Source organism: Pinus tabuliformis, chromosome 1_2, assembly GCF_031772625.1.
Source record: "Pinus tabuliformis cultivar Carrire ecotype Pingquan chromosome 1_2, CPIR1, whole genome shotgun sequence".
NCBI classification, from domain to species: Eukaryota; Viridiplantae; Streptophyta; class Pinopsida; order Pinales; family Pinaceae; genus Pinus; species Pinus tabuliformis.
The window spans coordinates 1,209,412,218-1,209,429,694 of record NC_142298.1 but is presented as its reverse complement, the minus strand read 5'-3'; positions in this window follow the sequence as shown (position 1 = coordinate 1,209,429,694).

Sequence of the window (17,477 nt, the reverse complement as noted above, 5' to 3'; positions counted from 1 at the left end):
AATTCACAAGAAAAGTATAATTCTAGGCATGATCAACATTGAATAGAGAATTCATTCAAGACGGGACATAGAGTATGGTTACAATTGAACAAGGAGAGGCTACAAGGTCTTGGTAAGAAAATAAATGCTCAGTCATATGGCCCCTTTGAGATACTAGAAAAGGCAAGAGATAATTCCTATAAACTTTTTCTACCCCCATGCATACACATTTACTCAGTTGTGAATGTAGGGAATTTAAAACTCTATTAGCCTTCCATGCTAGATTAGGAAGAGGAATAGGTCCTACCTTTTATGGAGGATTTGGCACCAAATGCTAAGACAAAGTTAATAGATGATATGTATTTGTAGAATATTTTCATAACTATAAGACAAGGGTAGGATGACCTCTCGCAGATTAGGTTGAAAATACAATTTCCAAGTAAGGCTAAATGGTACACCTGAGAGAAGGTGGAGGGGAAATTTCCTCACCTCATTCAGTAGAAGCTTTTTGGGACCTAAAGACTCCCAAAATGGAGTGGTGTGATCCATATTGGACCATTATATTTTTTTTATCCATCTCAATGCTTTTAGAGTGGAAAAATTGGAGGAATCAACTCATAATACCATTTTTACTAGTGGGACCCAATTTGGCAGTTTCGGGTCTAAAACCTTCCGAGAGAATTTTGAGGCATTAAATGATGTTTTTTGGGGGTAAAAATTTGTCTCCTTAATGTAGAACCCTTTTTCCTTATTCTACACATAGAAACCTTTCCAATAGTCCAAGTATTGCCTCCATTGGAGTTCGTATGCAAAAGCTATGCACTCAAAAGTTGACCTTCCTATTTTCACCACCATAATTCAAGAGGATGCCACGTGATTATGATGAATAAGACTCTAGAAGGGTCCTATTGTAGCGGCTGCAAAACCCTCCAAAATTTTGGCCTGCATCTAATTTCGGAGCCTTCCTTGGGTTTTTCCTTGATGTTTGCAAGCACTCGGGCTCATCCCATGAGTTCGTGTTGAGTCTTTGCACCCTCCTCGCTTGACTGTTCACTGGAGATATTTTAGTATGTTGGTCACAATGTCATGCTTGCAGTCATGTTTTGGCTCTATTCACGTCTATCTTCATGTGTACAAGTTGTATTCGTTATGTGTTGTCACTCCCAGAGATAGCCTCAAATTGATTACAAGACCAGTGCCTGGGCACACCTAAATTTAGAATGTCTCAAATGATTCAGAGTAAAGGGAGACCTCACTTATATTCTATATGTATATATAATTGGTTGGTTCATTCCTATAAAGGATTAAAACATGGGTTTCTTGGTACTTCTTCCCATATACAAATCTCATAAATATGTATAAAATAGTGGAGGCCAGAGTAGTCCAAGGACTTAAAGTGTAATAGAATTTTGTAGAGTAATGATAGAGGAGGAGGAGGAGGAGGAGTAACTCATCATATGGAGCTTACAACATCAACAATTATATGCATAACACATAGAGCTTGCAGCTTTAAGAATTCCTATACTTATTTGAGTCAGAAGTAGATATAATGGGAATAAGAGAGGTTGTGTGCTATGACTCATGAATAGCAACTGTTAAAGATATAATTTCAATAATACATGTAGGCACTAGCATTAACAATGTCGATACAAAAGAATATGTGAGGAACTTACAGGCACATGCATAACATATTGATACCAACAAATCTGTGAGGAAGCCTTGAAATATTTCTAAGAGCAATAATTACATGAATTCAGAGAAGAAACATGAACAAAATGGGTTTTAACATAGGGAGAACATATTGTAATACTTGGAGGGGGAATCACCACCATTTCTCTTCATATTCTGGAAAATCTGTATTGTAAAGCCATACCATCTGAAAATAACATGTAGTGTTTCTTTAGAATTTCTAAACCTTTGTTAAGTCTTGCTTTCCCCTATTTATCTGGTGAGGGGAGCAAGAACATTCATTACAATAAAATATCTATAGTCTAGACTCAGTTGTTGGGTCGACTAGCTGTCTCAGTCATAAATGTCTTTGTGGCCCAAAAATATTACAAAATTAAATGCCTCATGAAAGGAGGCACATTACAGTATAGTAAATAACAAATAATCAGAAAAATACACAAAAACTCTCCTTGCCCATCCCATGGTCATCTCTGCCTGCCTTTATCTCATTTGGCATTGACCTCCAGATTCATGTCATAGTAGGCTTCTTCTAGAATAACCCATCATGTGCTTTGAAGGCACCATATGTTTTTCTTAAAACCACAGATATCGACCCATCAGGCCCTTTAAATCCCTGTCCTGCACTATTGGTGCCTTGATGTACCCGGTGAGTCTCTCTTGATGGAAATATGGGGGAACTTGCTCATTCTGGCCTTTGGCTGTACAAAATGTTGTGAAACAGATGAAACCCGACTTCCCTTAGCCCTTTTCACTTTAGCCCCCCTTTTGTAACTTTCTCCATATGACCGGGGGCTAGAACAAGGGGCTTAGCCCTTCGGGCGCTAAGGATTTCCACTGTTGTGCGGGGGGCATTCTCCTTTAAAATACCAGAAACACCTTTCATAACTCTCTATACCGCATTGGCCGATATCCCAAACACAAAATGTTTATAGACCATGTTGTAATAATTTATCACATCTGGGGGCCTTTATCCTTATCGCAATCGTAATTGCAGGCTAGGAGGGATATCGGTGAAGAATGAAATTTCACTTTGTGTGATTGTCGATCGTCAATCTTGGGGCGATGTCATCACTGCCATGTGTCACCCTGTGAGTGGTGACATGTGTCACCAGGAAACAACCCCATAAGGCCCATAAAAACATCGAAACTGAGTGCCATGTGTCCTCCATATTGCCACGTCATTGATGATGTTAGCTACCATGTCAGCCATAAGGACCAATCTCATTGCCCCATGTGGCCCCATGGAAGAAAGAGAAAATGGCCAACCCAGCCCTGTTTTTTCATGGGCTTCCTTTGTAAAATGATCTCAGTCTTCCTCGTCGATTTTACAAAATATCGTAGAATCACATCCCTCGTGGTTTTGGAGTGGTAGCCCCTATGTTCCGCCGGTTGCCGATAATGCGAGATTGTAGGATGTGAGATTGTGGAATTCCCTATTGTCGATATGTCGTACCACCACGTGGAGGAGAGAGAAGGGGGTCACCAGGCCTTGGTTTTTCATGAAATTCCTTTGTTAACAATTCTCAGCATCTCCTGACGATGTAACACTATATCAAAAAATCGGCGGTTCGCTAGTCTTTTAAGTCTAGAACTCCACCGACTCGTCGATATTGCGGGACTACAGGATGCGGGATTTATTGTAGTCCACCACGTGGAGAAGAGAGAAGGGGGCGGCCCGGCCCTTGTTTTTCATGGAATTCCTTTGTTAAATGTTTTCAGCCCTCCCCGGCGATTTCACATTATATCGGTGATTCTCTCCCCCGAAATTCCTTTAGGATGGCCCATTAGGTATTGCGGGGGCCATGCGGGACTATTATAGACATATTTGGGCACATCAACCCCAAACTGATATGTCAATATATTAGGGCTCATCAACCCCTAAAATAGTTGTTTTATACCCTAAAGAAACTAAGTCATATGAATGCTTCATTACCACAAAAGTTCCATCTCAAAAATCATCCAGAAAGTGGCTAAACTAAACCATATCTGAAAGCCCTATGTTAGGATGAGATGCATCTCACCTACTAAACTGTCTAAGTGAGATGCATCATAGTTTGGCCCTTTCGTAAGTGTGATGGGTGAGGTTGGACAAATTTCCAGGATAGTTTGTGAGTTGGTTGCTCATGGAATCTTCTAGAAACTTCTCCTGTGCCACTTGCCTCTCTGAATTCGCCCAAGGATGAACAAGGGAACTAGGAAACCATCTCCAATTCTCCTCTCTTGTGGAACTAATTTCTACACATGGAATAACACTCATCATCCCCATTGATGACTCACCCTCTTTCAATCATCTATAAAAGGATCTCCCATCCAAGAGATTAGAAGGCTGAATTGTTGTGAATTGTAAGGAAGTGCTACTAGTTTCAGTATTGAGGAGAGAACATTGTATTATTGTTGGTGTGTTCTTGCTAATTCATGAGGTGAAGAAGGATTTTAAGCTGGGAGGATGGCGCTGGATTAGACAACTAGGTTGTAATTCTCCTTATTATCAATAAATTTCTTTGAGATTTTTCCCAATTGATTGTGTTAACTGTAAATGCTTTCATTTGTTCATTATATTTCTGATTCTATAATTTTTATGTTGTGATAGATCACGATGCTTTGACAGGTTTTTGTTGTTGTAGCTATGCAGGTACTCTCCAAGTGTGTTAATTATGGAGAGGAGTTACGGGATCGACCAAAGGAGAGCGATATCAAGCAAGGAATCAAGCGAAAGTTACAGGTTGGTCCTCTACAATCTTTCTCTTATCTATCACTCATAGGAAAGATATTTGAATTTCTTTGACTGTTGTTTCTAGGTTAGCTGCCAAGCCTAGAGGGCTAGCATTTCTTAGAATTACTAGTTTTCCCTAAAACAAATTGGCGACTCCACTAGGGAAACCAGATGATTTTTTGTTGCTATCTTTTGCTCTATGTTGGATTATATAAACTATAGATAGAGTTTGAATCTAGCCAAGAAGCTTTCGAACCGCTCTTGTTATGCAATTACGTAGTAGATAAATGCTACTTCAGTCAATCTCTGGTTTAGTTTATGAATTAGAAATTTGACTTGCAAACACATCTAAATGCCCTTTTGGTAGCTTAGTAACCTCTCAGGACATTCCATCATACTTTTCTTATCATTGTTCATCAAAACCAAGCTTAATCCATTGAAAACTGCTGCAAATTTGAGCCAAAACACTTTCAGAAATTGCTCCTTGGACCATCGCACTGTCTTCCACCGTGACTCAGTATTCATCTCACTTCCTGAAAGAGAAAAGTACGATACATATAACTGTCTGCAAAGCCCAAGTGTGATGATTTACAGAACTCAAATTCCCATCTAGGAGTTGAGGATTTTTTACTTGTTTTCAGATTTGTTTGGTTGTTTGCTGAATATGAACAATGTCTTTTAACTGAAGCTTACTTACATCACTTAGATTAGCCTCTATTTAGATTAGGATTAGTGAATGTTTTTATGTATTTGTTCCTCATTTATAATCCTTTTTTGAAAAGTGGTTTTAGTCGATTTGTCGTTTCAATAGAAAAGTGCCGTATAATCGTCGTTTTTTGTCGAAAAGAGAAGTGTCGTAAATTATTCCTTCCTTTGATAATCGATTAAACTATTTTTAATGCATTTAATTTGATTTTTTTTCGTTCAAAGTGTCAAAAAGATATTTCTTCAAACTTGAAAGTGTCGTTTTGAGTCTTCCTTTCTCTATTTGAAGAAAAATTGTCGAAATTGTCATTTTGAGTGAAATATTTTGAGTCATTGCTACATTTAGTTTTCCTTTTTGAATCATTCACATTAAGGAGAACTGAAAACAAATACATGCATTTTGCATTTTAGCATTTTGGTTTGTGTGCAAAAAATATTTAGTGTGTATTCTATTTTCTCTTTGCTTAAAAGCACTTTTATGCTCTTTCCGTAGTAGTTAGGATTTTCATTGATCAAATAAACAAAAAGATTGCTTATCATTGTAGATGCATCTTTAGGAATTTCAGATCACATTTTCACGGTGAACCATCAAAGGCAAACTTTTAAGAAAGATCAACTTTAAAATGAACCTCAATGAACTTAACAATGCTTTGGAATATAACGCAACATATTTAGAGGTCTAGGCTAGAGACGTGTTCCAGCGTCGTTAAAACTAGTGGCTATCGTTTTCATTGAAGGTTGGGTGATTCCTTCTCTTTGATACGATAAGTGATAGCATGGACTTGTGCTCCCCATACTGTCGCATATATATTGGGAGACCCCAGTAGGCTTAAATCCTTTATCCATAGGAAACCGAGTCTGCCACCTTATTGATCGCAATGCACTGAACACAGCATTCAGGAAGATTGACTGTTGTACATCAAGTCCTTGGTAATTTATTTTTAATTTACCACCAAGGTGTATATTGCAGTTCTACAACTGATCTGGTAATCCTTTTTGTCTAGATTCTCCAGAGTAGTCACTTTTGTTCCTTTTCAACTCTCTAAAAGAAAAGATCCATCTAAGCACTTGTCCTTTCAGGCTCATCAAAAATCGAAGGAGACTAGAGTCATCTTTAGCTTTTTCTTGACTCTTAAAAACTAAAAAAGCAAAGTTGTGTCCAAAGTGTCGTTAAAATAAATTGACTACGAGATAACATCACTTTCCCTTAGTTGATTTTTAAGTTGATCAAGTAATCCGCAATCATGGAAGAAAGTCAATCAAAACCCCGTCGTTCGCGGAGATTAGCGAGTCAACCATCTTTGCCTCCGAAAGCAAAGCCAATCCGGACAAAGCGGTCTCTTTTAACTAAGTCTAGTTCATCTGGGTTATTTGGAACTTTTGTTTCAACATCTTTAGAGACTCCAATTACTCCAATTATTTCTGGCACATCCACCTCTAAAGAGGAAGTTTCAAAGTTACATGAGGACACTAGAACTGATCCTAGTGTAGCAATAAGAGATACTTCTGAACCTGAAACAACTCCATATAGAGTTGGTCTGGAACCCATTCAAGTTCAAACCAAGGTTACATTTGAACCAACAGTTGTTCAAGAACCTCCCTTTGAGGCGGTACTGAACATCTGGATTTTGAATTTTAGTATCCAGAAGTTGTTACTCCTCCAACATCTGTCACTATCGAAACTACACCTTCTTCTGCACCAGAAATCTTTTACGGACCTGACGGTCAACCTCTTCCACCTGGTTTGATTGCTATAGAGGAGATAGTAGAGGATTCTACATCTACCACCCCGTTTCATTTTGGAACTGGGATTAACCTTTATCCTGCTACTCCTGAGTTTGATTCTTTTAATCCTGCTTCATCGCAAGTTCCTGTCGAATCGCTAGGACAACTTTTGGATAAGTTAACCATGTCTGAACAACCATCCACATCCAAGAATGTAACATTTGATGCAGCTACAGCAGAATCTTCTGTTGCCACCCCTTCAATGTTTTCTGGTACACCTGAGTCACACCTATACTGTGCGTCATCCATTCCAGTTGGTTACCAATCACTATCTGGAACCCACTTAGGGGTTGCTTCAGCACCATGGCCTCCCATTTGTTCGTCTAGATTTCAATTTGGTTATTCTCACATAGAAACTCAGCAATTTGATCTTGCATATTAGTATCAATTTGGGCAAACCAGTTATCAACGATCGATATATCCATTAAACACTGGACTACTGCCATATGGAGAGCAGTATGCTTACTCACCATTTCCTCCTTTTTCCGGGGGACAACCATATGAGAGTTTCCCACAATATTCAGGTCAAACTGGACTTAGAGCTAGTGGTTGGCAACTAGTACTGCCAGATCAACCAAGGGTTGTATATCCAACACAACCAATCCAACCTGTGTCCAACATTCCTACCACACCTACAGTTACAACTATAACACAGACACAAGCTCAACCTGTTGTATCTCAACTGGTAAAAATTGTTCCCTCTTCCTTGCGACCTCAAGTTTCAAGGCAAGGGCCTCAAGTTTCTCAAGTTATTGTACAACAGCCGCTTGTTTCTAGTGCTCAACAACAAACTCAGGGTAGTGTACCATTATCTGGAGTGACTCAGGCACAAATTGGTACTATTAATCCACAACTTGGTCAATCTGTCAATACTGGACAACAACAATTGGCTCAACAACTGTGGTTGTCGCAATACCAAAAACCTCAATTCCAATAAACCCAACCGCAGTTTGGACTTGGTTCACAAGCTCAAATTGGATTTGGTCAATATCAAGCCTACCGAGGAGCTGGGCAACAAGGCTTTGTGGGTTATGGACAACCTCATTTCCAAACTGGTTATCAAAAACCACCCTATACTGGTTATTTCCAACAACCTTATCAAGGTTACCAAGCATAGATGCCCTATGGTGGTATGCAAAAACCTATTGCTCAAGCCATTCCATCTTATCCTGGGCATGCTCCACCTAGCCTGAACCAACAGTTGCCATTTGTAGCAACTCTAGAACTACCAGATTTGAACCAGCTTACTAATGATCCAATTGCATATGCCCCTTGGTGGCCGGCAATTCCACATAAACTCCCATCTGACATTCCAAATTTCAATGGAAATCCAGGAGAAGACCCATCGAATCACGTAATGACTTTTTATTTATGGTGCTCATCAAACACCCTGAATGATGATTCGATTAGACTTCATCTTTTCCAGAGAATTCTCACTAGTCCAGCTGCAAAATGGTATATTGAATTGCCTAGAGCTTCTTTTGATAACTTCACCATTCTTGCCACTACCTTTCTAACCCACTTTCAGTTACCTATCAGGTACGAAATTGGAACAAAACTTCTTACCAACTTTAAACAAACTACCTCCACTCACATATCTGATCATATTCATGAGTGGCAGTGTCGTCATCGAATGGTAAAAACGTATGTTCCTGATCAGCTTTTAGCTGAGTGGTTTATTAAGTCCTTATTTCCATCTATCACTAAGGATGTGGCGAAAGGAGGAGTTGTCACAGAAGAGCAAGTCATTGCTCGTGCCCAATATTTGGATCTGATTTATACATAATCAGGCACACTCTATGAAAAAATTCCTGATGCACCTAGACTAGCATTCACCGTTCCACCACCTCCAAAATCGAGTAGGGACTCTCATGCCAGCGACAGCGTGATTGGTTCCTCGAGCACACAAACCATGAGAGGTCCATCTGGTCAAGCTCTTGCTATTTCAAGTCAAAATGCAAATTCATCTAAAAATAGTCCTGCCTCTGAGATTAATGTCATGTCATCTGAGAAGGGAAAAAATCCAAAGCAACCAGGAGGCAAGAAAAAAGGGAAGAATAATAAGAAGAAATAGGAGAATTCTACTCTTGAAAAATCTTCTGAAAACCCCATTGCGGCTAGGAAACCTCATTATCCGTGTTTAATATGCAATGATGATAATTTTACAAGAGATTGTCCACATCGATCTGAAGTTTTGAAATTGTTAAAGGCTTTGAATACCTCAGTGGTGCTGACAGATCCGTTTCCGAACCCAAAAACACATTTGGTTGCCACTGATAATGCTTCCACATCCCAAGTGCTTATGTTATCCATCACGAATAAGAAAAATGATGTTTTGGTATCAACAAGGAATAAATATTACGGGAATCCATCGTCGTCGAACAACAAAGCTACTGATCAACCTAGTGCTTTGACCATGACTTCACCAGAAGTTGTTCCACTGATTATTCCTGAATTAACCATAAAGCCACCTAAGGGAGTTGTACACAAATCAACATTTAATCCTCATGCTCGAGCTGCCCAAAATTATAATATAGTGGAAGATTTGGCTCAATATCCTTCCGCTATGTCGACACTCGAGGTGTTACAAAATTGTCCCTCCCAAAAGCAGGCTTTGTTATCAGCAATAGGTGGGATTGATCCTATAGATTCCAATCTTGTGGTCTTTAATCATACAGGATATACACCACAGTTACCAACACAACTAGTTTTCCTTATGCAAGTAAAAGCCCTCAATAAAAATGTTCATCAAACCATTACTGATGAGGGGGCATCTACCTGTATCATGTCAATGAGTTGCTGGAAAAATCTTGGTTCACCACCCTTGTCACGATCACCAACAACACTAAAAGCTTTCGATGGACGAACATACACTCCGTACGAGATTTTAAATAGCTTGCAAGTTGAACTAGGGGACAAAACAGTAGATATTGAAGTTGAGGTCATTGATGGACTTCTTGATTACAATATTTTACTGGGAAGGCCTTGGGTTTATGCTATGGTTGCGGTTGTGTCCACATACTTTTGAACAATTTCATTTCCCTTCAAATGTGGAATCATAGTCATCGACCAACTAGCCTTCTTTGCTAACAGTTCACAAGCTACTGGAAGGATTCCATTGATACATGGAAATTCACAAACACTTCAAAATGTTGGAGTAGGTCTCCTCAAAGATCCTTCCTTCATGGGTACTTTTACCCTACCGTCACCATCTGGTCTCGCGGAAGAAGCAATGGTGGAAACCTGCAACATGATCTCTTCTACATCATCTGAGTTTAGGAAGAGTTCCGACTATTTTGAGAGTGATGATCACAGTGAGGCGATGCCACCAAGCCTCATCGAATCTTTGTAGCAATCAATCTATTGGGCTTGTGTGGCAAACCCCAATCCGCAATCAGCAATTATATGGGTAGATAGGTCTTTACAATATGGTACCTCTTTTGATCCTTGGTCACGTATACATTCTACAGACGAAGGAATCATCCAATCAATGATGATAGGAGAGACGCCGTGGGAAGATTCTCATCATCATTCCCACCTTCAAGATGACAATGAAGATTATTCAAAATAACTCAATCACCCTTCAATCGTTGATTTTTTATCAAATTCTGTACATACAATTGATTCTGAACGAAATCTGTCTAACATTGAAGAAACTGTCTCTATAAACATTTTGACCAAGACTAATGTTGTATAAAATATTCATGTCGGCAAATCTTGTTCTCCATCAGAACTAGAAAGTTATTGTGCTCTTTTTCACGAATTCATAAATGTCTTTGCATAGTCTTACGAGGAAATGCTAGGCATTGACTCAAGCATCGTTGAACATGAGATCAAAATGTATCCTGATGTCAAACCAATACGACAACGGCTTCGACTTGTTCATCCAAAGAAATCTGTTGCCATTAAAACATAAGTTGAAAATTTTTTTCGTGCTGGCTTCATTTATCCTATTCCTCTCACTGATTGGGTATCAAATATAGTCCCAGTGATGAAAAAACAAGGGATTATTAGAGTGTGTGTCGATTATAGGGATGTAAATCAAGCATGTCCAAAGGACAACTATCCTACACCCTTTATCGACCAAATTATTGATGAATGTGTCGGATGCGAAATCTTCTCATTCATGGATGGATTTTTGGCTTGCAATCAAATCAATATCCACCCACAGGACCAATCAAAAACTGCATTTATATGTCTGTGGGGCACATTCGCATATCGCAAACTACCTTTCGGTTTGAAGAACACAGGGGCAACATTTCATAGGGCAATGAATTATGCCTTCCATGACATCAAACATATAGTTCAACCATATCTTGACGATCTGCCTACTCATTCGCGAAAACGGACTGATCACCCGCAACATTTGAGAGCCATATTTCTACATTGTCAACACTACAAAATAAGACTCAATCCACACAAATGTGTGTTTTGTGTTGGCTCAGATCGACTGCTTGGTTTTGTAGTTTCTAAGGATGGAATTCGACTCGACCCAATAAAGGTTCAGGCAATTCTTGACATGCCTCCACCTTCAAATTTGTTACAGATCCAGAGACTTCAAGGGAAGGCAAACTTTCTAAGGAGGTTCATTCCAAATTATGCTAAGCTAGCTAAAGGTTATACACGTCTTTTGAAGAAAGGGGTACCCTTCCATTGGGATCAGGTTACACAAGCTTCTTTTGATGCTCTCAAAGATTCCTTAATAAAAGCATCATTAATGTATGCCCCAAACTATCAAAAAAACTTTTACCTGTATCTCGTCTCTGCAGATACAACCATCGATATGGTTTTAGTGCAAGAAGATAACGGAATTTAACATCCTATATATTATTTAAGTCGTAATCTTAATGATACAGAAAGCAAGTACTCTTACGTTGAAAAGTTGGCTTTAGCGGCCATTCAAGCTGTACAGATATTTCGACATTATATTCTCCTTCGCAAAACTACCATTGTGTCAGATTGCAACCCTATGACATACATCTTGTCACATCAATTGCTAGGGGGGAAATATTCCAAATGGATAGTCATCTTGCAGGAGTTTGATATGGAATTCATCAAATCCAAATCAAAGAAATCTCTCGTTTTTGCAAAGCTACTTTGTGACCTTCCCTCGTCTTCCAACGATTTCACATCAGAAGCATCAATCATGTATGAGTCTCTGTTTCTAATTTCGTCAAGTGATCCATGGTATGGGGATATACTAATCTATCTCCAGACCCAAGCTTTTAGGCCTAACACCTCTCTCTTGGATCAACAACGTACTTGATACCAAGCCAAAGATTATCTAATCGTTGGTGATACACTTTACCATTGTGGTGTTGATACGATTTTAAGAAGGTGCCTTACGCATGAGGAAGCCGAAAAAGCTTTCAATGAAAGCCATTCAGCTGCTTGTGGGGGGCATTTATCTGGTTACACAACTGCACAAAAAATCCTACGAGAAGGTTACTTCTGGCCATATATATTCAAAGATTGCAAACTTGTTGTCAGAAAGTGCCATGCTTGTCAGATTTTTGATCATAAAACCAGATTACCACTTGCACCACTGCATCCAGTCGTTGCTATTGGTCCATTCACAAAATGGGGCATTGATTTCATGACATGTAACCCCACCTCGCCTGGGGGGCATGAGTATATTATAGTCGATGTCGACTACTTTACCAAATGGGCCAAGGCGATGCCTACATTGAACAACAGTGGCGAAATGGCTGCTCTATTTTTTTTCAATCATGTGGTTTCTAGATTTGGTGTGCCACAAGCTATAGTTATATATCATGGATTTCATTTTCGCAATCACGTGATGATTGAGTTAACTACCAAATTAGGATTGTCCCATGATAGTTCAAGTCCATATTATCCGCAAGCTAACAGACAGGTTGAGGCAATCAACAAAGTCCTTAAGCGCATGCTACAAAGAATGATTGGAATGGAATTGGAATTTAATCTTGTACTCAGCTTTGTGGGCATATAGGACCTCAGTGAGAAATGCAACCGGATTTACGCCTTTTCAATTGGTGTATGGTTTGGAAGTAGTCTTACCAATTCAATGTGAAATCTCATCCCTCAAGCTCGCAATTCACTTGCTACCCGATGCTTCTAAAGAAGAAGCTCGTTCCTTGGAATTAATCCATCTGGACGAAACTTGTCATGATGTCACATTGGCTAATGAAGCACATAAGAAACGTATCAAGGCACAATATGACAAGAATGTTAAGCCTCGTCTCTTCTCAGAAGGTGACCTGGTCTTGCTTTACGATCAGGATTCTGACAAATTAGGAGCAGGGAAATTTGAACCACTATGGATGGATCCTTATATTGTTCAACATGTTTTGACAAAAGGAGCCTACGAGTTAGTCGATTATGATGGGATTCCACTGTCGCAACCATGAAACGAGTTGTATCTCAAACGTTACTATGCTTGATTAAGTGTAGTAAAACTCACTATACATATTCTTTCATTGCATTTTTTGTGTGTTTTCTTTTAGATTTGTCATTTTTGTTAGGTAATCCACTTCACATTTGTTGTAGATGTCAAAATTTTTGGAACCATTTGTTAGTTATGCCGACGGAGCTAGTCGTAGTACGCAGAACCTATCTTCTACAGCTTGGGCCATCTTTGCTCCAAGCGGCGAGTTAGTGAGTTTCAGAGGGATATGTATTGGTATATCGACAAACAACATCACTGAGTATAACGCGTTGATTGAACTCCTCTCTGATGCCATTTCACGTGACATACGCTGAATCATTGTCAATCTAGATTCACAACTTGTCATTCTACAACTTACTGGCTTTTATTCCGTTTGAAACCCAGCTATTCATCGCATGTTCCTAAGAGTTAGGATTTTGGAAAGACATTCTGATTTCATTCAATATCAACACATTTCCAGAAACTTAAACACATTGACTGATTCATTAGCAAATTATGTGTTAAATAGAAATTTGCAACATATGTAAAGAAATCATTTCACATCAACATTTGCATAGGATTTCATCACTTAGCCAAAATAAAACTCCAAAAGTCAAAATAGATAGTTGTTTATAAGTTTTCACAAAATGTTTTATGTCCAAGACAAAATTGGTCATCTGACCCAGAAACTCAAAACTAATGCATAAAAACATCCTAGATTAGTGATGTTTTTGATAATAGGTCACCGCCTATGCTATCATGCGTAGGGTCCTAGTCCAACGACTCGGTACACCAGTAGTATGGTGTTTAGCCTCATAGGTAACTTATTGGTCCGGACATCTAAAATGCCGAGAGTTAAGCCTTCGATCTGATTCTGCAACTGTGCCAAGGTCTCCGCTATGTCCAGATCTCCATAGCTTCCCCCACTGGAGCATCATCTGCTTCCTGTGGGCGTGCCACTGGTCGAACTGGTCCAATATTTGCATACACACATGAGTTTATTTAGTCTTGGAAACAATCAGAAAACACAAAACAAGAGAAAACTAAAAAAAAAAGATGTGGTCAAATCATTTTACCTATAGCACTCCACTGCTCACCGACTGGTAATGCCAAATCCGGATCACCTCGGAAATCCATTCCTACATATGGATACTCCGCGAATGCCATCTCCTAGCAGTCAAACCACTCGAAAAAGGCAAATGAGAACAACATTTGTGACTGGCCAGCATGCCTAGCGATAAGGTCCACCCATCTCTGCATCCGTGGTTCTCTCGGTCCAGGCACTCCCAGTGAAATGTTCTGAGGTTGCAAAGGTGGGATTCTTTCCAAAGCAAAGGCAGTCAAAATGGATCCATAACCAAAATTCTTGGTTCTTCCAGTCTTTACTTTGGACAGTTGATCTTTCATGATAGGAAGTACCGCCTCACACCAATTGAACACCTTCGGTTCCAGGCATTCCAAGGCATACTGCATGTAGGATCTGTTTGCTAAATGTAAGGCCGCACTGCCAGCCAATCTAGCAAAGTTAAATAGAATAGTCCTCAAAGGTTGATCAGTAACATCCCGGATATTAATCTTACCATCTCTACTGGGTTGGGATCCTTCCCTACAGAACTAACGAATGTAATCTTTCACTGATTCACCTCCCCGAGAAAATCCTGATAGTGAAAGAGGGGAACCACGTCTCGACAAACCCGTCAGAAAATAAATATCCTTGACCATGAAAGGAATAGATTTACCCCTGATCTGGAATACCTGGTCAATAGGATCCCAAGCATGAAGAAGATACTGCAGCAAACTTATCTATTGTCTCATGCTAGATAAGCAAAAGAACTTTAGTAAACCATAGTTCCTTAATGCATCCATTGTGCCTTGGTCATGCAAAGAAATCATATCCTCCTCTTCATGTTCTCATTCTCACCATGAAACGACCATCTAGATCCAACAAATATCTTAAATACAAACATTAGATGAGTTAGGATCCATTTTGGGCAAAAATCAGTTCAAAATTTGATGAAAAAACACTGTGCAAACTTTCCCTTCTGCGCCCATCGCACTTAGCCCTTGAGCAAGGTGAGATGCATATCAGGTTGCCTGTTGGTAGCCTAGTATGCATCGCACTTTTCGATAGAGGCAAAGTGCGATGATTGGAGAGCGAATTTTTAAAACTCCTGAGGCCCAGAAAGATGAGAAAAATTGCCCAGAACTAAAAAAAGATGGAATAAAATTAAAGAGCATAAGGATGGCTCCTACCTGGTCCTGATGGCACGGGAAATGATCCACATAATCTCTCGCAATCGGTTGGTGAAATTTGGGGGGAAAAACCACTTGAGAGCTCCAAAATCCAATATTTGAAATGAAATGGTGAAAATGAAATGTTAAAACTAGTTTTTACGTTTACTTTTCCATGTACTTCAAGAAAATGCTAGTTTTTATTCATTTTTTATCTGTAAATATGTATTTTTAATTGATTTGATGGAGTTTTGAGCAGGTTGAACAACTGTCGACAGAATCCAATGTGCTAATGGTAAATTGAGCATCTTTGGCCGCCGAGAAAACTTTTTGTCTTCTTTTTGAGCTCTGATCTAAAAAATAAAAGAAAACGATAGAGTCCTCTTTAAACCCTTTTCAGACTCTCTAAACATGAAAAGATTGTCGAGTGCTTGTCTTTTCTGGCTCATTAAAGTATTGAAAACGTCATCCCTCTTGTATTATTTTATCATTTTTTGGACCTAAGGGATTACTTTACGAAAACGAACTTATGGAGTTTTATTTTCGTCCCTTTTCAAACTTTCTAAACATGAAAAGGACTGAGTTATCATTATCATTAAACTCATTAAAATAATAGCGACAAACTTGTCCATCTAGACAAGACCGAGTTTCACTGTCCCTAGACTCGTTAAAACATCAAATAGCGACGGGTTTGCCCAAAGGGAAAATTATAGAGCAAGCATATGTTATCCTCCTCAAGCTTGATAAAAAATAAAGAGGTACTGGTCAGCAATGACTAGCAGAAAAGGGAAAAATCTTGAAGAACTCATGGTAACAAGTCCCTCTTAAACATGACACTTTCACTTCATCTCCGTGTTTGAGTTGGGTTGGGTTATTCCGTTCACCAGTCATCATACCATTGGTCTATCATACCATCCATCTTTTTGGGTTAACGCTACCAATTCATCTCAGTGTCGCTGATATGTTCAAGAGAAGTCATCCAGTTAATGTCTCATACACTGTAATACTTCCAACCTTCATTTTGTCATGACCACCATTCCTGAACCTTGTGTCGTCAGTTCGTTTTCACCTCCAGAAATCATTTGCTTCGTTTCATGTCGTAGATGTGGAATACATCAAGGCCCTCCTACGACAGGTCACTTCTTGTCGACATCAGCTCATTATCCAAGAAGTTGACTTAGAAACACCCTTTCAATGCTTTGAAGATTGCATACATCAATGGCAAGTTTCTCTCTTCTGGCGACAGGTTGACATCAATGGCCTTCGACCGAAAGGTTTTGCGTGGTTTTTGACATCGAATCATCTATTCACACCATGTGAAATGTACTGTAGTACCTTGAGGATCATCATCATTATCGATGATCCCTCTCGCGCTTGTTAACAGCTTACATCATTGGCTGGTAATCAGGTGATGTCTCTCCATGTTCGATCTCAGAACATTTTTTCACATGGTTTGACTTGTACATCGAGTGAAGATTGAATGAGTTTGAAGACCCCAGATCTAGTTTCATCCATATGGGCTACGATATATCCAGGGATACAAAAACATCAAATGTACAAAGGCTCTACACAGATGGTCATCCTAATTACGATTCTATATCTGTAGAATCACCAGTATGTATCTGCAGACGACTATCTGATCTATGTACATGAAATGAAAAATTATAAAGCTAAGCATGGGAATGCCTCCCTCAGCTGGTTCATGAAAAATCATATTATCATGATGTATTGTATTGTAATTTATGAAGGTCACCTTCCAGTTCGAAACTTCTGATCCTCATGATAAAGCATTTCGCCCGACATGAACATTTACGGCCTCATGCTTTAGGGGGCAAATGTTATAGACATATTTGGGCACATCAACCCCAAAATCATATGTCGATATATTAGGGCTCATCAACCCCTAAAAGAGTTGTTTTATACCCTAAAGAAACTAAGTCATATGAATGCTTCATTCCCCCAAAAGTT